This window comes from Rhinoderma darwinii, unplaced genomic scaffold (assembly GCF_050947455.1).
Source record: "Rhinoderma darwinii isolate aRhiDar2 unplaced genomic scaffold, aRhiDar2.hap1 Scaffold_1039, whole genome shotgun sequence".
Lineage (NCBI taxonomy): Eukaryota > Metazoa > Chordata > Amphibia > Anura > Rhinodermatidae > Rhinoderma > Rhinoderma darwinii.
The window spans coordinates 1-23,864 of NW_027461922.1; the positions used below are offsets into that span (position 1 = coordinate 1).

At 43.9% G+C, this 23,864-nt stretch overlaps 6 non-coding genes and 1 pseudogene across 6 annotated transcripts; all 7 read left to right on the plus strand.

The window, feature by feature from the left end:
* The first annotated feature begins 2,959 nt into the window (after positions 1-2,959).
* Positions 2,960-3,151, plus strand: LOC142698867 (U2 spliceosomal RNA). The gene has a single exon (XR_012865819.1). It is a non-coding gene; the product is annotated as a U2 spliceosomal RNA (small nuclear RNA).
* A 1,344-nt stretch (positions 3,152-4,495) lies between these two features.
* On the plus strand, positions 4,496-4,686 carry LOC142698853 (U2 spliceosomal RNA). The gene has a single exon (XR_012865810.1). It is a non-coding gene; the product is annotated as a U2 spliceosomal RNA (small nuclear RNA).
* A 6,880-nt stretch (positions 4,687-11,566) lies between these two features.
* Positions 11,567-11,758, plus strand: LOC142698868 (U2 spliceosomal RNA). Its single transcript, XR_012865820.1, has one exon. It is a non-coding gene; the product is annotated as a U2 spliceosomal RNA (small nuclear RNA).
* A 6,427-nt stretch (positions 11,759-18,185) lies between these two features.
* LOC142698875 (U2 spliceosomal RNA) lies at positions 18,186-18,356 on the plus strand (annotated as a pseudogene).
* Positions 18,357-19,686: 1,330 nt separating this feature from the next.
* LOC142698865 (U2 spliceosomal RNA) lies at positions 19,687-19,877 on the plus strand. The gene has a single exon (XR_012865817.1). It is a non-coding gene; the product is annotated as a U2 spliceosomal RNA (small nuclear RNA).
* Positions 19,878-21,203: 1,326 nt separating this feature from the next.
* On the plus strand, positions 21,204-21,394 carry LOC142698877 (U2 spliceosomal RNA). The gene has a single exon (XR_012865825.1). It is a non-coding gene; the product is annotated as a U2 spliceosomal RNA (small nuclear RNA).
* A 1,324-nt stretch (positions 21,395-22,718) lies between these two features.
* On the plus strand, positions 22,719-22,909 carry LOC142698883 (U2 spliceosomal RNA). The gene has a single exon (XR_012865826.1). It is a non-coding gene; the product is annotated as a U2 spliceosomal RNA (small nuclear RNA).
* The last annotated feature ends 955 nt before the right edge of the window (positions 22,910-23,864 follow it).

Below are 23,864 nucleotides of genomic sequence, written 5' to 3' on the forward strand. Positions count from 1 at the left end.
AATAGTTTTATTCCCAAAAAATGTTTGCTTTTAACAAATATTTTATCTGATCACAAGCTCCTTTCAGTGCACCTGGAGCTAGAGGGAGAGCAAAAAGCTTGTAGGGGTCCCTGGAGACTAAACACCACACTCCTGGAGGACCCCATCATTAAAGAGGAGTTTGTGCGGACCTACCAGTGTTGGCAGTCCCATAGAGCGCCCAGTCAGCCTATGCTACACTGGTGGGAGGGCATTAAACCCAAAATCAGAGCTTTTTTTATTCGAGCAGGTAAGAAGAAAGCAAAAGAGAAAAAACAATGGTTTTATGTTCTTAATAAACGTTTACATGTACTTTTTAAATTGAAGGAGATTGGTATGGATGTTGATGATGATATCTTAAATCTTAAAGCTGAAATAAAATATGCCATAGAAGAGAAAGGGAAACAAATAATTTTTAATTCACATGTAAAGCACCTCGAGGATGGCGAGAAGTGTTCCCGGTTCTTCTTCAAAAAGGTAATGGATAAACGAGATGTCATTTTAAACCTTGAAGGAGAAACCACTATGGTCGGCATTTTAAATTCTGCTTTTAATTTCTACCAATCTCTTTTTAACAAGAAAAATATTGATCCTTCCTTTTTAGAACATGTTCTTAATTCCCTTGATGCCAAGCTAGATATTTTAGACCAGGAAGTTTTATCCCGTAATATTACCTTGGAGGAACTTTTATTTGCTTTTAAAAGTTTTTCTAATGGGAAAGCTCCTGGGGAAGATGGTCTGCCCATCGAATTTTATCATGCTTTTTGGGAAATTTTAAAGAATGACATGTTTTTATTGTATAAGGAAGTTTTTATTACTGAAGAGCTGCCCCCTTCCTGGAGGAGGGGGATTGTGTCCTTAATTTTTAAAAAAGGTGAGAGGGACCAGTTAAAAAACTGGCGCCCTATTACTCTTTTAAACGTTGATTGTAAAATTTTAGCTAAACTAATAACAATCCGTTTTAAACCTTTTATTCATAAATTAATCCATCCAAACCAGGTATGTGGGGTACCTGGGAGGTCAATTACTGAGTCCCTGAATATTTTACGTGACATCATTTGGTATTTTAAAGAAAGGGGTCAAAGCCTTGCTATTTTATCCTTAGATTTCGAGAAGGCTTTTGACCGGGTCTCCCATGAATATCTTTTTATGGTTCTTAAAAAGATGGCTGTTCCTGAAATTATTTTAACACGTATTAAGCTTTTATATCGATCCTGTTTTAGCCAAATTTCTATCAACGGATTTTTAACTAAAGGTGTTCCTCTTTTATCAGGGGTGAAACAGGGGTGCCCGTTGTCTCCGCTCCTTTTTATTTGTGCCATAGAACCTCTGTTCACCCTAATAAGAGATGATAAAGTCATCAGAGGCGTGCCCATACCTGGAGGAAGGGGGAACCAGGTAAAAATCCTAGGCTATATGGATGACGCCACCGTCCTATGCCCAGACGCCGCTTCTATGAGACGGGCATTGAGGAACACCGGCTTTTTTTGTGAAGCCTCTGGTTTTAAATTAAACGTTGATAAGTGTGACTGTTTTTATACTGGTGTATGGGATTCCTCTGTGACACCAGGAGTTAACATGCAGCAGGATCAGATAAAAATTTTAGGAATTGTTTTTAATCAAGAAAACGATGGGAGACCCAATTGGGATTCAGTAATTGCCAAAATGGAAAAAAAGGTTTTAATGTGGAATTTGAGAAATCTCACCATGGAGGGAAAAGTTTTAATAATTAAATCTGTTTTATTACCCATAATGCTTTATGTAGCTATGGTTTTCCCTCCAACAATTTTATATATTAAAAAAGTGACCAGGATCTGTTTTATGTTTTTATGGGGTTCCAAAATGGAAAAACTAAAACGTGATTTTATGTACAGATGTAAGGACAATGGCGGGAGAGATGTTCCTAACCTTTTTAACTTCTTTTACATTAAATACTTTTGCTTCTGTTTTAAAATATATAATTCTGATGGTATTTTTAGCTACTTTTTAAAGTACGCTACGGGCATGATTTTTAAACGATGGTTTCGTGTCCCTTTGAATTCTCCTGTGCTTCTGTGTCCCCCAAAACAATATGCGGTGCTCGAAAAAACTGTCAGGCTCCTAGGTCTCCAAGAATTGGAGCCTGACATATTGGGGGACCAGAAAAAAGTGTCACTCTCCTGTAGGCGGCAGGAGGATACACTGGCAGTTTCAAATTTCTCACAGGCAAGGTCCAAGGTGGTGTGGCGGAACGTTTTCGGGAAATTTATGGCAAATGTGCACAAGGACCTTGCCTGGGCAATCGTTCACCAGTGCCTCCCTACTCGTGAATTCCAGCATAGGCGAGGACTGGTGGCGAGAGCCAAGTGCCCGAGAGACAGGTGTGGTGACGACGAGACGATAATGCACCTGTTTTGGAACTGCCCATATGCACAGGAGGTTTGGAGGAAGGTAGGCCCATTGCTGAAATGGGCCTGCGGTCTTAAAGATCTTAAATTTGAATACGTGTTTTATGGTCTTTTTAACTGCCCAAGTTTTAAACAGCAAATGGTCTGTTGGATCATTTTAAACTGTTTTAAGAATGCCATTTGGAAGGTTAGGAACATTCTGCTTTTTAAACATGATTTTATTGACGTTAAAAATTGTGTGAAATATGCCCTAAGTGAAATGTATATTTATTATCTTAGGGACAAAAAGCAGCTAGGGGTAAAAGAAGCAACATCCATGTGGTGTTTGCAAATGTGGAATACCATAACATTGTAAATAAAAATGGTTTTATTCTTTTATGTCTTTTATGCCCTGTATAAATTTTATCCTGCTATTGTTCTGTACTTTTATTATAACATCTGTATTAATGGTCTTATTATTATTACTTTTGTATTCATTTAAATGTATGAATATTCATGTATTATGCTGTTGATTTTATCTTGTGGTTTCAATTTTAAAAAAAAGTCTGTAAAATATATTATTTTTGCCAATAAAAAACTTTGTTGAAACCTTATCTGTTCTTATCAGTTTAATATCTGATACGTCCCCTATCTGGGGACCATATATTAAATGGATTTTTAGAACAGGGAGATGGAAATAGAGCTTGCTCTGTCCACTCCACGCATTGACCTGGTATTGCAGTATTTCCAGGACCGGTGCACCCTTCCCTTATGTGTTGACTAAAATCAGATTCCAAAAGTGCTATTTGTGTTTGCTATTGTTTTTGTCTTTCTGATGGGATCTCCCCTTTTAATCCCATTATTTCAACACCTGTTGGACAATGCATTTGTACAGTCATGTGTGATAATGAGCTCATTTATTAAATGCAATTAATTAATACATTGCCACCTCTTGTTGTGTGTGTGTGTGTGTGTGTGTGTGTGTGTGTGTGTGTGTGTGTGTGTGTGTGTGTGTGTGTGTGTGTGTGTGTCTTCTGTGTTTCTGTGTTTCCGGCATTTCACATTGGAACAGCTCATTCACCTTCCTTGTCTTCTCTCCGCCCTCCCTTTTAGGTAGGTTAAAGAGCTGCACCTGAGCCAGCCACTGATTGATTGATGCAGCACCACAGTCAAATAGTGGAGTGGAGTAGGGGGAACAGCAAACAGCCATTAAAGCAGCCCGCCCGCCACAATGGACCTACCTGTGTACACTAGATGGATGTGATGGAATGTACTGTCGTCCCTACATTTCCAAGAAGAAGTAAGAATTGCAGTTGCAACAAACCCTTGCTTGCCTACAAAGAGAGCAGCAATTTGGATTTGTTACTATGTTACCTGGAAGAATAACAAACTGTGCAAGGATGGAGGTTGTAGGAGCAAAGAGAAGTTGTCTGTAAAGTTGGTGGATGCCTATTTTCCATTTTGCAGTCCCTTGTCTCCCTCTTGTGGCCTCCTGGAGGCAAATAAATGTGCAAAAAAAAGACAGCCTGGCGGCCGGCTGTTGCAGTGTTGCCCTCTCAGGCAACACTGAGTGACTGACTGAGCCGCACCGTCTTATATAAAGTTCAGACGGAACTTTGCACGTGTCATAGTGGAGCCCTCAGGATTCCAGAGCCAGCTTTCTGACATCATAATGGGGCCTGCCTCAGAGATAGATAAAAGCCTGGGCCCAGGCAGTGTTGGTCAGTGCTGCTCAGCAGGCAGCACTGGACTGGACTGGACTGGATTACAGCTGATACAAGGTGTGAAGGAACAAGGGGTGGCTGTGGGCATGCACTTGCTGCCGCTGCCAGTGTTTATCTGCATGGCAGGAGGGCATTTGGGCGTTGCCAGGAAGGCGTTTTTATGTAGATTCCTCCTCTTTCAGCACTGCATTGTGGTGCAAGCAAAAGAAGCAAATCCTGTGTAGCTTCCTCTCCGGCCTTTATTCACCTCCCTCCCGCTTAGTAGCTGTAAATGTGTGTGAGCCTGCAGGGCCCCATGGAATTGCCTAGGAGTAGGCTGAATCAATCGCTGCAAGGGGTGAACAGCAGTATGGGACAGGCTCGGGCAAGGCAAGGGCCGCTCGGGTTATCGCTTCTCGGCCTTTTGGCTAAGATCAAGTGTAGTATCTGTTCTTATCAGTTTAATATCTGATACGTCCCCTATCTGGGGACCATATATTAAATGGATTTTTAGAACAGGGAGATGGAAATAGAGCTTGCTCTGTCCACTCCACGCATTGACCTGGTATTGCAGTATTTCCAGGACCGGTGCACCCTTCCCTTATGTGTTGACTAAAATCAGATTCCAAAAGTGCTATTTGTGTTTGCTATTGTTTTTGTCTTTCTGATGGGATCTCCCCTTTTAATCCCATTATTTCAACACCTGTTGGACAATGCATTTGTACAGTCATGTGTGATAATGAGCTCATTTATTAAATGCAATTAATTAATACATTGCCACCTCTTGTTGTGTGTGTGTGTGTGTGTGTGTGTGTGTGTGTGTGTGTGTGTGTGTGTGTGTGTGTGTGTCTTCTGTGTTTCTGTGTTTCCGGCATTTCACATTGGAACAGCTCATTCACCTTCCTTGTCTTCTCTCCGCCCTCCCTTTTAGGTAGGTTAAAGAGCTGCACCTGAGCCAGCCACTGATTGATTGATGCAGCACCACAGTCAAATAGTGGAGTGGAGTAGGGGGAACAGCAAACAGCCATTAAAGCAGCCCGCCCGCCACAATGGACCTACCTGTGTACACTAGATGGATGTGATGGAATGTACTGTCGTCCCTACATTTCCAAGAAGAAGTAAGAATTGCAGTTGCAACAAACCCTTGCTTGCCTACAAAGAGAGCAGCAATTTGGATTTGTTACTATGTTACCTGGAAGAATAACAAACTGTGCAAGGATGGAGGTTGTAGGAGCAAAGAGAAGTTGTCTGTAAAGTTGGTGGATGCCTATTTTCCATTTTGCAGTCCCTTGTCTCCCTCTTGTGGCCTCCTGGAGGCAAATAAATGTGCAAAAAAAAGACAGCCTGGCGGCCGGCTGTTGCAGTGTTGCCCTCTCAGGCAACACTGAGTGACTGACTGAGCCGCACCGTCTTATATAAAGTTCAGACGGAACTTTGCACGTGTCATAGTGGAGCCCTCAGGATTCCAGAGCCAGCTTTCTGACATCATAATGGGGCCTGCCTCAGAGATAAAAGCCTGGGCCCAGGCAGTGTTGGTCAGTGCTGCTCAGCAGGCAGCACTGGACTGGACTGGACTGGATTACAGCTGATACAAGGTGTGAAGGAACAAGGGGTGGCTGTGGGCATGCACTTGCTGCCGCTGCCAGTGTTTATCTGCATGGCAGGAGGGCATTTGGGCGTTGCCAGGAAGGCGTTTTTATGTAGATTCCTCCTCTTTCAGCACTGCATTGTGGTGCAAGCAAAAGAAGCAAATCCTGTGTAGCTTCCTCTCCGGCCTTTATTCACCTCCCTCCCGCTTAGTAGCTGTAAATGTGTGTGAGCCTGCAGGGCCCCATGGAATTGCCTAGGAGTAGGCTGAATCAATCGCTGCAAGGGGTGAACAGCAGTATGGGACAGGCTCGGGCAAGGCAAGGGCCGCTCGGGTTATCGCTTCTCGGCCTTTTGGCAAGATCAGGTGTAGTATTTCTGCATCTGGTTTTGTTGGGAGGTGTCCGGGGTACCCTGCTCCTTGGCCTTGGGGGATCGTCTCTTTTCACAGAGAGACTTCACCCCCTTGCTGCTATTTGGGGAGTGGGCTTAGCCCCCGGACAACGAGTTGCGATCGCGCCTTACCCAAGAGGTCAACCGGCCTTGAGGCGTTTTTCTAAGAGCGTTCCGAGGGCGTTTATCGGGCTTCGTAGGTGTCTGGGGTACCCTAATCCTTGGCCTTGGGGGAGGGTTCCACTTAATTGTGGAATCTGAGCCCTTGCTGCTATAAGGGACAGGCTTAGCCCCCAGGCACTGAAAATGCCATATACATTTGGATTTGCATCCGGGGACACCCGGTTGCGCCAGTCCGTCCGCATCGAGGTGGAAGAAGGCCATCGCCAGCGGAAGAACCTTCGCTTCATTGTGGAGGTGATTCTGCTGGACTTCCTGGGGCTCAAGCGGGCGGACATCCTGTGTCTCAACGACCAGGAAAGCCGCGGTCGGTACACCGTATCCTTTACGGCCGCGGCATGTTGCGACAACATGCACAAAAGATTGTCTGATGCGGACCAGAGTGAGGAGCGGCTAAATGGACTGAACTTTTTATTCCTCTACGGGGAGGAAGAAGTCCCGCTCGTGATGTGCATGTTCAGTCCATTTGTCTCAGAGTGTGACATTGAAACCTTCCTCAGTCGTTACTGCAGGGAGGTCCGCTTCTCACATAAAATCTTGAACACCCAGAGCTTCTGGAATGGCAAAAGAAAATATTGGGTGAAGTTCCGCCAGGATCCCAATGGCATTGGAGGCTTACATCACCCACCCCAGAACTTTGCCATTGGGAAGAATCGAGGATTCCTATTTTACCCCCAGATGCCAATAGCCTGCCGGAACTGCTTGAGATATGGCCACACCAGAGAACATTGTGACCGGCCCCATGTGGTGCAGTGTAACAGGTGTGGCCAGGTTGGACACGTAGCGGCAAAATGCAGTTCCGAGGTGTTGTGCAATCTGTGCGGCATGACTGGGCATGCTTTTAAAGATTGCCCCCGCAGAGCGAAATCTGGGCCACCCAGACCAGGGCCAGAGCGGCAGTTTGCAACATGTGCAGACGCCGCTGGTAATGCCCCAAAACGAGCATTGACGACTGAGGGGTCCAGGCCAAAGTCCTTCACAGCTCCATCGGGGGGCCCACCGATGTCAGCCTCGAGGGACGGCCATAGGGATTCCACCGGGTCCAGGCAGAGCAGGAGGAATTCTGACTCTGCTGGACATAAGTTGACCGGCACCTCTGCAAACAGGTCCTCTGCTCCGCCTGCAGTGGACCCTGTTGAGGCAGTGGTTAGCGACAGGCGTCGTGGCTCCGTAGGTTCTGCAGTAGGACCTGACGCCTGTCCCAAGAGTGTGGGCATGGAGCGGAGACACTCTGTGTCAGACGAGGGCTCCATTAAGAAAACCCTAAAATATGCTGGATTGGAGCCTCGTTTTGACCATTTCCGGTCAACGGGGGGGTCGGAGCAAAGTTCCTCCACTGCGGTTGTGGAGGGGCTTGCGATGAAGGCTCCCCGTAAGCAGGCAAAGGTTGCCAAGAGCGATGGGACCTCACAGGCCCCTGTGCAGCTGCCCAGGAAGGACATCAGCGATATCTTCAGCCAGGGGCCAGAGATGGGTGAGAGCGACTTCGAGGAGATGGATAGGAGCCATTCTGCAAAGAGACAGCGAGAGGAAGAGGAGTCCGGAGTTCGGAGGAAAGCTGCCTATCGGAGTTCGGATGAGAGCAGTGTGGGGGTTGGAGCCGCCCACGTATCTGGCTCTGACCCTACCAACATCCAAGATTTATTGACCCCTCAAAAAGGGGGTCCAGACTCGCAGCTGATCTCCGAGTACGACTCTTCTGGTTCGGACCCTGACCTCAACTAAGACTATGTTGGTTCCTATCAAAGTCGCCTCACTAAATGTGAGGTCCCTAAAGAGCCCTGTCCGCAGGACTGCTTTATTTTCATTTTTAGAGACTGTGGACTTTGACCTTTGCCTGCTTCAAGAATGTGGAATCCCTAATGACTTGGAATATCAAGATTTAAAGATGGACTGGAAACTAGGCCCCTCAGTCTGGTCTGGTGGAAATGACTGTCGCTCTGCGGGGGTTGGATTGCTCTGCCGAGGTCGTTTTATCTCCATCCAAACAGTGACTGAAATCATGCCCGGCAGAGCTATTTTAATACATTTGCTTTTTAATGGAACTTTAATTCGTGTTTTAAACGTTTATGCCCCTCCTACCAAACAGGAGAGGGCAGAACTATTAGAGATTTTACCATTGTTTTGTGTTGGGTCTACCCCCCTGCTGGTGGGTGGTGATTTTAACTGTGTGCGAGATGGAGAACACCGCCAGGGTGGGGATTTTAATCGAAAAATTGACCGTACTTCTTACCTGCTCAAGAATTTTATTGGTGATTTTAAATTGAAAGATTGCTGGAGGGAACTCTTGCCTGCGGACCCAGGCCCCACCTGGTCCAATGGAAGAGTGAGCTCCAGAATTGATTTTATTTTCACTTCTAATAGTTTTATTCCCAAAAAATGTTTGCTTTTAACAAATATTTTATCTGATCACAAGCTCCTTTCAGTGCACCTGGAGCTAGAGGGAGAGCAAAAAGCTTGTAGGGGTCCCTGGAGACTAAACACCACACTCCTGGAGGACCCCATCATTAAAGAGGAGTTTGTGCGGACCTACCAGTGTTGGCAGTCCCATAGAGCGCCCAGTCAGCCTATGCTACACTGGTGGGAGGGCATTAAACCCAAAATCAGAGCTTTTTTTATTCGAGCAGGTAAGAAGAAAGCAAAAGAGAAAAAACAATGGTTTTATGTTCTTAATAAACGTTTACATGTACTTTTTAAATTGAAGGAGATTGGTATGGATGTTGATGATGATATCTTAAATCTTAAAGCTGAAATAAAATATGCCATAGAAGAGAAAGGGAAACAAATAATTTTTAATTCACATGTAAAGCACCTCGAGGATGGCGAGAAGTGTTCCCGGTTCTTCTTCAAAAAGGTAATGGATAAACGAGATGTCATTTTAAACCTTGAAGGAGAAACCACTATGGTCGGCATTTTAAATTCTGCTTTTAATTTCTACCAATCTCTTTTTAACAAGAAAAATATTGATCCTTCCTTTTTAGAACATGTTCTTAATTCCCTTGATGCCAAGCTAGATATTTTAGACCAGGAAGTTTTATCCCGTAATATTACCTTGGAGGAACTTTTATTTGCTTTTAAAAGTTTTTCTAATGGGAAAGCTCCTGGGGAAGATGGTCTGCCCATCGAATTTTATCATGCTTTTTGGGAAATTTTAAAGAATGACATGTTTTTATTGTATAAGGAAGTTTTTATTACTGAAGAGCTGCCCCCTTCCTGGAGGAGGGGGATTGTGTCCTTAATTTTTAAAAAAGGTGAGAGGGACCAGTTAAAAAACTGGCGCCCTATTACTCTTTTAAACGTTGATTGTAAAATTTTAGCTAAACTAATAACAATCCGTTTTAAACCTTTTATTCATAAATTAATCCATCCAAACCAGGTATGTGGGGTACCTGGGAGGTCAATTACTGAGTCCCTGAATATTTTACGTGACATCATTTGGTATTTTAAAGAAAGGGGTCAAAGCCTTGCTATTTTATCCTTAGATTTCGAGAAGGCTTTTGACCGGGTCTCCCATGAATATCTTTTTATGGTTCTTAAAAAGATGGCTGTTCCTGAAATTATTTTAACACGTATTAAGCTTTTATATCGATCCTGTTTTAGCCAAATTTCTATCAACGGATTTTTAACTAAAGGTGTTCCTCTTTTATCAGGGGTGAAACAGGGGTGCCCGTTGTCTCCGCTCCTTTTTATTTGTGCCATAGAACCTCTGTTCACCCTAATAAGAGATGATAAAGTCATCAGAGGCGTGCCCATACCTGGAGGAAGGGGGAACCAGGTAAAAATCCTAGGCTATATGGATGACGCCACCGTCCTATGCCCAGACGCCGCTTCTATGAGACGGGCATTGAGGAACACCGGCTTTTTTTGTGAAGCCTCTGGTTTTAAATTAAACGTTGATAAGTGTGACTGTTTTTATACTGGTGTATGGGATTCCTCTGTGACACCAGGAGTTAACATGCAGCAGGATCAGATAAAAATTTTAGGAATTGTTTTTAATCAAGAAAACGATGGGAGACCCAATTGGGATTCAGTAATTGCCAAAATGGAAAAAAAGGTTTTAATGTGGAATTTGAGAAATCTCACCATGGAGGGAAAAGTTTTAATAATTAAATCTGTTTTATTACCCATAATGCTTTATGTAGCTATGGTTTTCCCTCCAACAATTTTATATATTAAAAAAGTGACCAGGATCTGTTTTATGTTTTTATGGGGTTCCAAAATGGAAAAACTAAAACGTGATTTTATGTACAGATGTAAGGACAATGGCGGGAGAGATGTTCCTAACCTTTTTAACTTCTTTTACATTAAATACTTTTGCTTCTGTTTTAAAATGTATAATTCTGATGGTATTTTTAGCTACTTTTTAAAGTACGCTACGGGCATGATTTTTAAACGATGGTTTCGTGTCCCTTTGAATTCTCCTGTGCTTCTGTGTCCCCCAAAACAATATGCGGTGCTCGAAAAAACTGTCAGGCTCCTAGGTCTCCAAGAATTGGAGCCTGACATATTGGGGGACCAGAAAAAAGTGTCACTCTCCTGTAGGCGGCAGGAGGATACACTGGCAGTTTCAAATTTCTCACAGGCAAGGTCCAAGGTGGTGTGGCGGAACGTTTTCGGGAAATTTATGGCAAATGTGCACAAGGACCTTGCCTGGGCAATCGTTCACCAGTGCCTCCCTACTCGTGAATTCCAGCATAGGCGAGGACTGGTGGCGAGAGCCAAGTGCCCGAGAGACAGGTGTGGTGACGACGAGACGATAATGCACCTGTTTTGGAACTGCCCATATGCACAGGAGGTTTGGAGGAAGGTAGGCCCATTGCTGAAATGGGCCTGCGGTCTTAAAGATCTTAAATTTGAATACGTGTTTTATGGTCTTTTTAACTGCCCAAGTTTTAAACAGCAAATGGTCTGTTGGATCATTTTAAACTGTTTTAAGAATGCCATTTGGAAGGTTAGGAACATTCTGCTTTTTAAACATGATTTTATTGACGTTAAAAATTGTGTGAAATATGCCCTAAGTGAAATGTATATTTATTATCTTAGGGACAAAAAGCAGCTAGGGGTAAAAGAAGCAACATCCATGTGGTGTTTGCAAATGTGGAATACCATAACATTGTAAATAAAAATGGTTTTATTCTTTTATGTCTTTTATGCCCTGTATAAATTTTATCCTGCTATGGTTCTGTACTTTTATTATAACATCTGTATTAATGGTCTTATTATTATTACTTTTGTATTCATTTAAATGTATGAATATTCATGTATTATGCTGTTGATTTTATCTTGTGGTTTCAATTTTAAAAAAAAAGTCTGTAAAATATATTATTTTTGCCAATAAAAAACTTTGTTGAAACCTTATCTGTTCTTATCAGTTTAATATCTGATACGTCCCCTATCTGGGGACCATATATTAAATGGATTTTTAGAACAGGGAGATGGAAATAGAGCTTGCTCTGTCCACTCCACGCATTGACCTGGTATTGCAGTATTTCCAGGACCGGTGCACCCTTCCCTTATGTGTTGACTAAAATCAGATTCCAAAAGTGCTATTTGTGTTTGCTATTGTTTTTGTCTTTCTGATGGGATCTCCCCTTTTAATCCCATTATTTCAACACCTGTTGGACAATGCATTTGTACAGTCATGTGTGATAATGAGCTCATTTATTAAATGCAATTAATTAATACATTGCCACCTCTTGTTGTGTGTGTGTGTGTGTGTGTGTGTGTGTGTGTGTGTGTGTGTGTGTGTGTGTGTGTGTGTGTGTGTGTGTGTGTGTGTGTGTCTTCTGTGTTTCTGTGTTTCCGGCATTTCACATTGGAACAGCTCATTCACCTTCCTTGTCTTCTCTCCGCCCTCCCTTTTAGGTAGGTTAAAGAGCTGCACCTGAGCCAGCCACTGATTGATTGATGCAGCACCACAGTCAAATAGTGGAGTGGAGTAGGGGGAACAGCAAACAGCCATTAAAGCAGCCCGCCCGCCACAATGGACCTACCTGTGTACACTAGATGGATGTGATGGAATGTACTGTCGTCCCTACATTTCCAAGAAGAAGTAAGAATTGCAGTTGCAACAAACCCTTGCTTGCCTACAAAGAGAGCAGCAATTTGGATTTGTTACTATGTTACCTGGAAGAATAACAAACTGTGCAAGGATGGAGGTTGTAGGAGCAAAGAGAAGTTGTCTGTAAAGTTGGTGGATGCCTATTTTCCATTTTGCAGTCCCTTGTCTCCCTCTTGTGGCCTCCTGGAGGCAAATAAATGTGCAAAAAAAAGACAGCCTGGCGGCCGGCTGTTGCAGTGTTGCCCTCTCAGGCAACACTGAGTGACTGACTGAGCCGCACCGTCTTATATAAAGTTCAGACGGAACTTTGCACGTGTCATAGTGGAGCCCTCAGGATTCCAGAGCCAGCTTTCTGACATCATAATGGGGCCTGCCTCAGAGATAAAAGCCTGGGCCCAGGCAGTGTTGGTCAGTGCTGCTCAGCAGGCAGCACTGGACTGGACTGGACTGGATTACAGCTGATACAAGGTGTGAAGGAACAAGGGGTGGCTGTGGGCATGCACTTGCTGCCGCTGCCAGTGTTTATCTGCATGGCAGGAGGGCATTTGGGCGTTGCCAGGAAGGCGTTTTTATGTAGATTCCTCCTCTTTCAGCACTGCATTGTGGTGCAAGCAAAAGAAGCAAATCCTGTGTAGCTTCCTCTCCGGCCTTTATTCACCTCCCTCCCGCTTAGTAGCTGTAAATGTGTGTGAGCCTGCAGGGCCCCATGGAATTGCCTAGGAGTAGGCTGAATCAATCGCTGCAAGGGGTGAACAGCAGTATGGGACAGGCTCGGGCAAGGCAAGGGCCGCTCGGGTTATCGCTTCTCGGCCTTTTGGCTCAGATCAGGTTTATTGCCTGGTCTGGGCCGGGGGTTCGGTCTTTCGTGGAGTCCTATCCGACGTTTTTGGGAGCGATCATCGTGCCGTTGGGCATTCCATTTCAAGATGGCAGCTGTGCGTAACACTATCCGTTTCGTGGTGAATGAGCAGAGGAGAGACGAAGTTGATACTGGACATATCATTGAGAACATCCTTCTGGACCTGGCTGGAGTTAAGTTGGTAGAGGTATTCTGTATCCAAGCTTTCAGCAATATTGCTACATATGATGTATCCTTTTTTGAGGCCGCCTACTGTTTAAACGTTTTTCAGTTGCTAAAGGAAAAACACATGCATGAGGCATTAACATCCATTGAAGTGCAACCTCTTTTTTCTACAGTGGAGAAATGTATAACAATTCATATGTATAACCCATTTTTGGATAGAAGGCTGGTCAGGGCTTTTTTAGCTCATTACTGTACCCATGTTAGAGGTGGTGTGGAGCAGAAGAACCTATGGGGAGTCTTTAATGGTGATATCAAGTACTGGGTCAGGCTGAAACCTGACTCCAGCTGTATTGGAGGAGTGATGAATCCTCCTGCTAATTTTTCCATTGGTGGGAATAAGGGATATCTGTACTACCAAGATATGCCATGCTTTTGTAGATCATGTTTTTCCTACGGGCATACCAAAGATGCATGCAAAGGCAAAGTTTGCAGAAATTGCAAGGAAACAGGACATGAGGCTAGTGCATGTATTTCCCCATCCAGGTGTGATATTTGTGGTTTGCCTGGTCATACCTGTAGGAAATGTCCAAAGGTGTTTCCTTTCTTAGGACAAGAGAGAAGAACATGGGGCAGACAGGTGAGAACAACAAGTTCCCTTGCTGCCTCTTCTGAGGTAATTTCAGAGCCAGCTGGCAATGTTTCTGTGGCTGCTTCTCAGGACCCTGGGAAAGCTGGATTAGGAGAGGTTCTAACCTCACATACTGACAGCATGGAGTTGGGTGTGGTCCCTCCTGCAGAGCCAACTGTTGATGAGACACCTGGGGTTATACCTATGGAAGGTAAAGACACAGCGCCACCTAGTGGGTGTGCATACCCTGATAACGGTGCAAGTATGCAAATTTTGTCCTTTTCTAGCCCAGAGTCAAAAATGGACGATTCAGCAAAAGTGGAGTGGTCAATATCGGAGGAGGACGAGAAGGAGGCCAGGATGCCTAGTGCCACTAGTGCGGAAATCTTCCATAAAGTTGTCTCAAAAAGGGGGAAGTCTGGAAAGGCGGTGAAGAGACTTAAGATAGGCTTATTGGAAGATTCTGCTCATGCAAATCCTTTTTCTTTGCTGGATAGTGACTCCAGTTCTAGCCCTAAGTCATCTGAGGTGGCCTCAGAAGTACCCAGCTCTCCTGGAGGAGGTTTCCTCAGTGAAGTCAATGTGGCAAATTTGGAAAGAGCGATGTATTTCCCTGGGACGTGATATGTTCTGGTTTTTTCCATGGTTTTCCATTGCACTAACAATACTATGCCCGCATGTCTTTGAGATTAAAAATTGTCTCACAAAATGTACGGGTGTTCTCCTCTGCTCACAAGCGTGCTGCAGTCCTGGACTTTTTGGCCTCTAAGGGCAGTGACATTGTTTGCGTACAAGAATGTGGTTTGTCAAAAATGCCTAGGAAAGAAGAATGGAAGTTTGGGGAAGCAATTTGGTCTTTTTCTTCCACAAATAGGAATGATGGAATTGGTATTCTTTTTAAAAATAATGAGTTTGTCATCAAACAGACTCAAATTATACAGGAAGGAAGATGTGTCTGTGTGTTACTATCCTATAAGGGGTGGCAGTTTAGGCTAATTAATATCTATGGCCATGCTGTGAAAACTGATAGGTTGGCACTTTTTGATTCTTTAAAATTTTTTCTTCATGGTAAAGTTCCTGTAATTATTGTTGGTGACATTAACTGTATCCTGGAGAAGCAGGCCCGAGCTGGGTCCACAGAGTCTAATGTGGATGTCACTGGAGTTTTGTGGAATAAAATTTTGCAGGACTTTGCTTTGCAGGACGCTGTCACCAGGAAACCAGGTCCATTTACTTACCATGCCGATGACGGAAGAACAGATTCTCGTCTGGACTTTTTCTTTTTTTCTATTTCAGCAATGAAATGTGTAGATTATGCGCAGGAGAGAGTGTGGTTTTCAGATCACGAGTGTTTGTTGGGGGTTTTTGTTATAAATAATTTCTTTTATGGTAGAGGGGTATGGAAGATGAATGTTAGTTTTCTGAGTGATGAAAGGGTGAAAACTAGGTTTGGGAAAAAATATGGGTTTTGGGTTAGGAAGAAAAGTTCTTTCTCTAATGTGTGTGAATGGTGGGTATGGGTGAAAAAAAAGATTGGTGGTTTCTTTAGACAGATAGGGTATAGAAGAGCGAGAAGGAAAAGATTAGAATATTCACGCTTTAATATGCGGATGACGTTCCTTCAACAATGTAAAAATTTGGGTATGGATGTAAGACACGATTTGGAAAAAACAAAAAAAGATATTAAGGAGTGGTTCCGAGAGAAAGGGAAAGAAATAATATTTAGATCTAAGGTGGAGGTTAGAGATAATCACGAGAAGTGCACTAGATTTTTCTTTAAAAAAATGTGTGGTGGGAAAAGTGGAATGAATGTGTTATTGGATAAGGATGATAAAGAGGTGTTTGGTAAGGATGTGATTGATGTGGTGTCTGATTTTTATAAACAACTGTATGATTTGAAGAAGTGTGATCTGGGTGATGATGAGGAGTTTTTGGATATTGTGGGTAATTTTGTTCCTGAAAGTGAATATGAGTCTTTGCTTGGTGAGATTATGGATGGTGAAGTAAAGGATGTGGTGGGAAGTATGGCTAAAAATAAGTCTCCAGGGATCGATGGAATACCAGCTGAGTTCTATGGGAAATATTGGGATATAATTGGGAAGGATGTTATAGATGTTATGAGAGTGTTGTTTTCTGGGATGAATATGTGTGATGTGATGAAGAAGGGTATGGTAGTTTTGTTGCATAAAAAAGGAGATAAGAGACGGTTAGAAAACTGGCGACCAATTACTTTGCTTAATACGGATTATAAAATTTTTGCCAAGCTGATTGCGAATCGTATGAGGAATGTTATTGGGTGTGTGATTGATGAGGATCAGGTATGTGCGGTACCGAAAAGGAAATTGCATGAGAATGTGGCGTTGGTGCGGGACATGCTTGAGGATTGTAAGGGTCGGAATAAGAAGGTGATTGTGTGTGCGTTAGATTTTGAGAAAGCGTTTGATCGTGTGGCGCATGTGTTTTTGTTCAAAGTGTTAGAGAGAATGGGTTTTCCGGTTCAGTTTGTGAGTTTGTTGAAGAAATTATACGCGAATGCAAAGAGTTGTGTGCAGGTGAATGGGTTTTTTTCAGAATCATTTAGTATTATGTCTGGTGTGCGACAGGGTTGTCCGTTGTCTCCCATCCTTTTTATTTGTGCGATTGAACCATTGTTGCAAATGATTAGAAATGATAAGGTTGTGAAAGGTTTGGTGGTGCCCGGGTGTGATGGAAAGCGTGTGAAAGCTTTGGGATATATGGATGATATTTGTGTATTGTGTGATTCAGTGTATGATATGTCCAGAGTGAAGTTGATTGTAAATATGTTTTGTATTGCGTCTGCTTTTAAAATAAATTGGGGTAAGAGCAAATTTAAATTTTTCTTCAGTAATGAACGGGTGAGTGATCCTGATATGGAACAGGTGAATGGTGTGAAAATTTTGGGTATTGTGTTTGATGATGAGTTGAAAGGGAGAGAAAGTTGGGATGAGTTAGGTGGTAGGATTGTGAGAAAGTTGGAAATGTGGAGAATGAGGGATCTTTCTTTTTCGGGGAAGGTTTTAATTGTCAAAAGCATTATTCTACCTATGATTTTATATGTTGCTTTGGTTTTTCCTCCTGCTGTTGCTATGTTAAAAAAAGTGAATAGAGTTTTGTTCCTTTTTTTATGGGGGAGCGGGATTGAGAAGGCAAGGAGAGAAATTCTAATGAAAAGCAGACGTAATGGAGGCTTGGATTTCCCAAATTTGGAGATTTTCATTGGAATTAATTGTGTACGTTTTTTTGTTGAGCTTTTATTTAAAGAATCCAAGGCTTCTAGAATGTCGAAGTATTTAGCTGGAACGGTGATTCAGCGTTTAAGGTGGGAAAAACGGAATTTATGTAAACCAATTGCTTTTCAGTGCACAGGGTGGTATTTGTATGTAGAAAAATTTATCAAAAAATTCCAGCTAGAGGATGTAAGAATGGAGAGATTTCTGAGTGAAAAGAATGTTGTGAGAAGTATGTGTATGAATAATGTGATGTGTTCTGTAAATGGTTTGAATTCGAAGGAGTCTAAGTCTGTGTGGAAGAAGATTGTTACGTATGATGTGTCAAATAAGCAGAAAGATTTGTTATGGATGTCGGTACATGGAGTGTTGCCTGTAAGGAGTGTTCAGAAAAGAAGAGGTTTGGTTGCATCTGAAAGGTGTCCGAGAGAAGGTTGTGGGGATGATGAGGATGTGAGTCATGTGTTTTGGTCGTGTAAGCATGCAAAGGATGTTTGGAAAAAGTTGAGTGGGTTGTGTGAAGAATTGACTGGTTTGAAGGTTTTGACGTATGAAATTGTCTTGTTTGGTTTGTGTAGTTTGGGTAGTGAAAAGGATAGAGTGTTGTGGATTTTTCTGACTTGTGTGAAAGAAGTATTGTGGAATACGAGGAATTTGAATGTGTATAAAAGAGAAGTATTTGAGATGGAGGATGTGGTTAGTATGGTATTGGCTAAATTGTATTTTTATTATAAATGGGATCTAGAAAGAGGTATGGATGCGGAAGGGATATGGCGAATGTTGAAATGGAGGTATTTAGTTTGAGGAATTTGTTTGATTTATCTTGTATTTGATGGAAAAATAAAATAATGAACCAGAGTGATGAGATTTTTTGAAAAATAGAGAGGTGGTTTGAACAACTACAGTTCTCGGTTTTATTCAAAAAAACCTGAATGGTTTAATAAAAAAAAAAAAAAAAAAAAAAAAAAAAAAAAAAAAAAAAAAAAAAAAAAAAATCTGTTCTTATCAGTTTAATATCTGATACGTCCCCTATCTGGGGACCATATATTAAATGGATTTTTAGAACAGGGAGATGGAAATAGAGCTTGCTCTGTCCACTCCACGCATTGACCTGGTATTGCAGTATTTCCAGGACCGGTGCACCCTTCCCTTATGTGTTGACTAAAATCAGATTCCAAAAGTGCTATTTGTGTTTGCTATTGTTTTTGTCTTTCTGATGGGATCTCCCCTTTTAATCCCATTATTTCAACACCTGTTGGACAATGCATTTGTACAGTCATGTGTGATAATGAGCTCATTTATTAAATGCAATTAATTAATACATTGCCACCTCTTGTTGTGTGTGTGTGTGTGTGTGTGTGTGTGTGTGTGTGTGTGTGTGTGTGTGTGTGTGTGTGTGTGTCTTCTGTGTTTCTGTGTTTCCGGCATTTCACATTGGAACAGCTCATTCACCTTCCTTGTCTTCTCTCCGCCCTCCCTTTTAGGTAGGTTAAAGAGCTGCACCTGAGCCAGCCACTGATTGATTGATGCAGCACCACAGTCAAATAGTGGAGTGGAGTAGGGGGAACAGCAAACAGCCATTAAAGCAGCCCGCCCGCCACAATGGACCTACCTGTGTACACTAGATGGATGTGATGGAATGTACTGTCGTCCCTACATTTCCAAGAAGAAGTAAGAATTGCAGTTGCAACAAACCCTTGCTTGCCTACAAAGAGAGCAGCAATTTGGATTTGTTACTATGTTACCTGGAAGAATAACAAACTGTGCAAGGATGGAGGTTGTAGGAGCAAAGAGAAGTTGTCTGTAAAGTTGGTGGATGCCTATTTTCCATTTTGCAGTCCCTTGTCTCCCTCTTGTGGCCTCCTGGAGGCAAATAAATGTGCAAAAAAAAGACAGCCTGGCGGCCGGCTGTTGCAGTGTTGCCCTCTCAGGCAACACTGAGTGACTGACTGAGCCGCACCGTCTTATATAAAGTTCAGACGGAACTTTGCACGTGTCATAGTGGAGCCCTCAGGATTCCAGAGCCAGCTTTCTGACATCATAATGGGGCCTGCCTCAGAGATAAAAGCCTGGGCCCAGGCAGTGTTGGTCAGTGCTGCTCAGCAGGCAGCACTGGACTGGACTGGACTGGATTACAGCTGATACAAGGTGTGAAGGAACAAGGGGTGGCTGTGGGCATGCACTTGCTGCCGCTGCCAGTGTTTATCTGCATGGCAGGAGGGCATTTGGGCGTTGCCAGGAAGGCGTTTTTATGTAGATTCCTCCTCTTTCAGCACTGCATTGTGGTGCAAGCAAAAGAAGCAAATCCTGTGTAGCTTCCTCTCCGGCCTTTATTCACCTCCCTCCCGCTTAGTAGCTGTAAATGTGTGTGAGCCTGCAGGGCCCCATGGAATTGCCTAGGAGTAGGCTGAATCAATCGCTGCAAGGGGTGAACAGCAGTATGGGACAGGCTCGGGCAAGGCAAGGGCCGCTCGGGTTATCGCTTCTCGGCCTTTTGGCTAAGATCAAGTGTAGTATCTGTTCTTATCAGTTTAATATCTGATACGTCCCCTATCTGGGGACCATATATTAAATGGATTTTTAGAACAGGGAGATGGAAATAGAGCTTGCTCTGTCCACTCCACGCATTGACCTGGTATTGCAGTATTTCCAGGACCGGTGCACCCTTCCCTTATGTGTTGACTAAAATCAGATTCCAAAAGTGCTATTTGTGTTTGCTATTGTTTTTGTCTTTCTGATGGGATCTCCCCTTTTAATCCCATTATTTCAACACCTGTTGGACAATGCATTTGTACAGTCATGTGTGATAATGAGCTCATTTATTAAATGCAATTAATTAATACATTGCCACCTCTTGTTGTGTGTGTGTGTGTGTGTGTGTGTGTGTGTGTGTGTGTGTGTGTGTGTGTGTGTGTGTGTCTTCTGTGTTTCTGTGTTTCCGGCATTTCACATTGGAACAGCTCATTCACCTTCCTTGTCTTCTCTCCGCCCTCCCTTTTAGGTAGGTTAAAGAGCTGCACCTGAGCCAGCCACTGATTGATTGATGCAGCACCACAGTCAAATAGTGGAGTGGAGTAGGGGGAACAGCAAACAGCCATTAAAGCAGCCCGCCCGCCACAATGGACCTACCTGTGTACACTAGATGGATGTGATGGAATGTACTGTCGTCCCTACATTTCCAAGAAGAAGTAAGAATTGCAGTTGCAACAAACCCTTGCTTGCCTACAAAGAGAGCAGCAATTTGGATTTGTTACTATGTTACCTGGAAGAATAACAAACTGTGCAAGGATGGAGGTTGTAGGAGCAAAGAGAAGTTGTCTGTAAAGTTGGTGGATGCCTATTTTCCATTTTGCAGTCCCTTGTCTCCCTCTTGTGGCCTCCTGGAGGCAAATAAATGTGCAAAAAAAAGACAGCCTGGCGGCCGGCTGTTGCAGTGTTGCCCTCTCAGGCAACACTGAGTGACTGACTGAGCCGCACCGTCTTATATAAAGTTCAGACGGAACTTTGCACGTGTCATAGTGGAGCCCTCAGGATTCCAGAGCCAGCTTTCTGACATCATAATGGGGCCTGCCTCAGAGATAAAAGCCTGGGCCCAGGCAGTGTTGGTCAGTGCTGCTCAGCAGGCAGCACTGGACTGGACTGGACTGGATTACAGCTGATACAAGGTGTGAAGGAACAAGGGGTGGCTGTGGGCATGCACTTGCTGCCGCTGCCAGTGTTTATCTGCATGGCAGGAGGGCATTTGGGCGTTGCCAGGAAGGCGTTTTTATGTAGATTCCTCCTCTTTCAGCACTGCATTGTGGTGCAAGCAAAAGAAGCAAATCCTGTGTAGCTTCCTCTCCGGCCTTTATTCACCTCCCTCCCGCTTAGTAGCTGTAAATGTGTGTGAGCCTGCAGGGCCCCATGGAATTGCCTAGGAGTAGGCTGAATCAATCGCTGCAAGGGGTGAACAGCAGTATGGGACAGGCTCGGGCAAGGCAAGGGCCGCTCGGGTTATCGCTTCTCGGCCTTTTGGCTAAGATCAAGTGTAGTATCTGTTCTTATCAGTTTAATATCTGATACGTCCCCTATCTGGGGACCATATATTAAATGGATTTTTAGAACAGGGAGATGGAAATAGAGCTTGCTCTGTCCACTCCACGCATTGACCTGGTATTGCAGTATTTCCAGGACCGGTGCACCCTTCCCTTATGTGTTGACTAAAATCAGATTCCAAAAGTGCTATTTGTGTTTGCTATTGTTTTTGTCTTTCTGATGGGATCTCCCCTTTTAATCCCATTATTTCAACACCTGTTGGACAATGCATTTGTACAGTCATGTGTGATAATGAGCTCATTTATTAAATGCAATTAATTAATACATTGCCACCTCTTGTTGTGTGTGTGTGTGTGTGTGTGTGTGTGTGTGTGTGTGTGTGTGTGTGTGTGTGTGTGTCTTCTGTGTTTCTGTGTTTCCGGCATTTCACATTGGAACAGCTCATTCACCTTCCTTGTCTTCTCTCCGCCCTCCCTTTTAGGTAGGTTAAAGAGCTGCACCTGAGCCAGCCACTGATTGATTGATGCAGCACCACAGTCAAATAGTGGAGTGGAGTAGGGGGAACAGCAAACAGCCATTAAAGCAGCCCGCCCGCCACAATGGACCTACCTGTGTACACTAGATGGATGTGATGGAATGTACTGTCGTCCCTACATTTCCAAGAAGAAGTAAGAATTGCAGTTGCAACAAACCCTTGCTTGCCTACAAAGAGAGCAGCAATTTGGATTTGTTACTATGTTACCTGGAAGAATAACAAACTGTGCAAGGATGGAGGTTGTAGGAGCAAAGAGAAGTTGTCTGTAAAGTTGGTGGATGCCTATTTTCCATTTTGCAGTCCCTTGTCTCCCTCTTGTGGCCTCCTGGAGGCAAATAAATGTGCAAAAAAAAGACAGCCTGGCGGCCGGCTGTTGCAGTGTTGCCCTCTCAGGCAACACTGAGTGACTGACTGAGCCGCACCGTCTTATATAAAGTTCAGACGGAACTTTGCACGTGTCATAGTGGAGCCCTCAGGATTCCAGAGCCAGCTTTCTGACATCATAATGGGGCCTGCCTCAGAGATAAAAGCCTGGGCCCAGGCAGTGTTGGTCAGTGCTGCTCAGCAGGCAGCACTGGACTGGACTGGACTGGATTACAGCTGATACAAGGTGTGAAGGAACAAGGGGTGGCTGTGGGCATGCACTTGCTGCCGCTGCCAGTGTTTATCTGCATGGCAGGAGGGCATTTGGGCGTTGCCAGGAAGGCGTTTTTATGTAGATTCCTCCTCTTTCAGCACTGCATTGTGGTGCAAGCAAAAGAAGCAAATCCTGTGTAGCTTCCTCTCCGGCCTTTATTCACCTCCCTCCCGCTTAGTAGCTGTAAATGTGTGTGAGCCTGCAGGGCCCCATGGAATTGCCTAGGAGTAGGCTGAATCAATCGCTGCAAGGGGTGAACAGCAGTATGGGACAGGCTCGGGCAAGGCAAGGGCCGCTCGGGTTATCGCTTCTCGGCCTTTTGGCTAAGATCAAGTGTAGTATCTGTTCTTATCAGTTTAATATCTGATACGTCCCCTATCTGGGGACCATATATTAAATGGATTTTTAGAACAGGGAGATGGAAATAGAGCTTGCTCTGTCCACTCCACGCATTGACCTGGTATTGCAGTATTTCCAGGACCGGTGCACCCTTCCCTTATGTGTTGACTAAAATCAGATTCCAAAAGTGCTATTTGTGTTTGCTATTGTTTTTGTCTTTCTGATGGGATCTCCCCTTTTAATCCCATTATTTCAACACCTGTTGGACAATGCATTTGTACAGTCATGTGTGATAATGAGCTCATTTATTAAATGCAATTAATTAATACATTGCCACCTCTTGTTGTGTGTGTGTGTGTGTGTGTGTGTGTGTGTGTGTGTGTGTGTGTGTGTGTGTGTGTGTGTGTGTGTGTGTGTGTGTGTGTGTGTCTTCTGTGTTTCTGTGTTTCCGGCATTTCACATTGGAACAGCTCATTCACCTTCCTTGTCTTCTCTCCGCCCTCCCTTTTAGGTAGGTTAAAGAGCTGCACCTGAGCCAGCCACTGATTGATTGATGCAGCACCACAGTCAAATAGTGGAGTGGAGTAGGGGGAACAGCAAACAGCCATTAAAGCAGCCCGCCCGCCACAATGGACCTACCTGTGTACACTAGATGGATGTGATGGAATGTACTGTCGTCCCTACATTTCCAAGAAGAAGTAAGAATTGCAGTTGCAACAAACCCTTGCTTGCCTACAAAGAGAGCAGCAATTTGGATTTGTTACTATGTTACCTGGAAGAATAACAAACTGTGCAAGGATGGAGGTTGTAGGAGCAAAGAGAAGTTGTCTGTAAAGTTGGTGGATGCCTATTTTCCATTTTGCAGTCCCTTGTCTCCCTCTTGTGGCCTCCTGGAGGCAAATAAATGTGCAAAAAAAAGACAGCCTGGCGGCCGGCTGTTGCAGTGTTGCCCTCTCAGGCAACACTGAGTGACTGACTGAGCCGCACCGTCTTATATAAAGTTCAGACGGAACTTTGCACGTGTCATAGTGGAGCCCTCAGGATTCCAGAGCCAGCTTTCTGACATCATAATGGGGCCTGCCTCAGAGATAAAAGCCTGGGCCCAGGCAG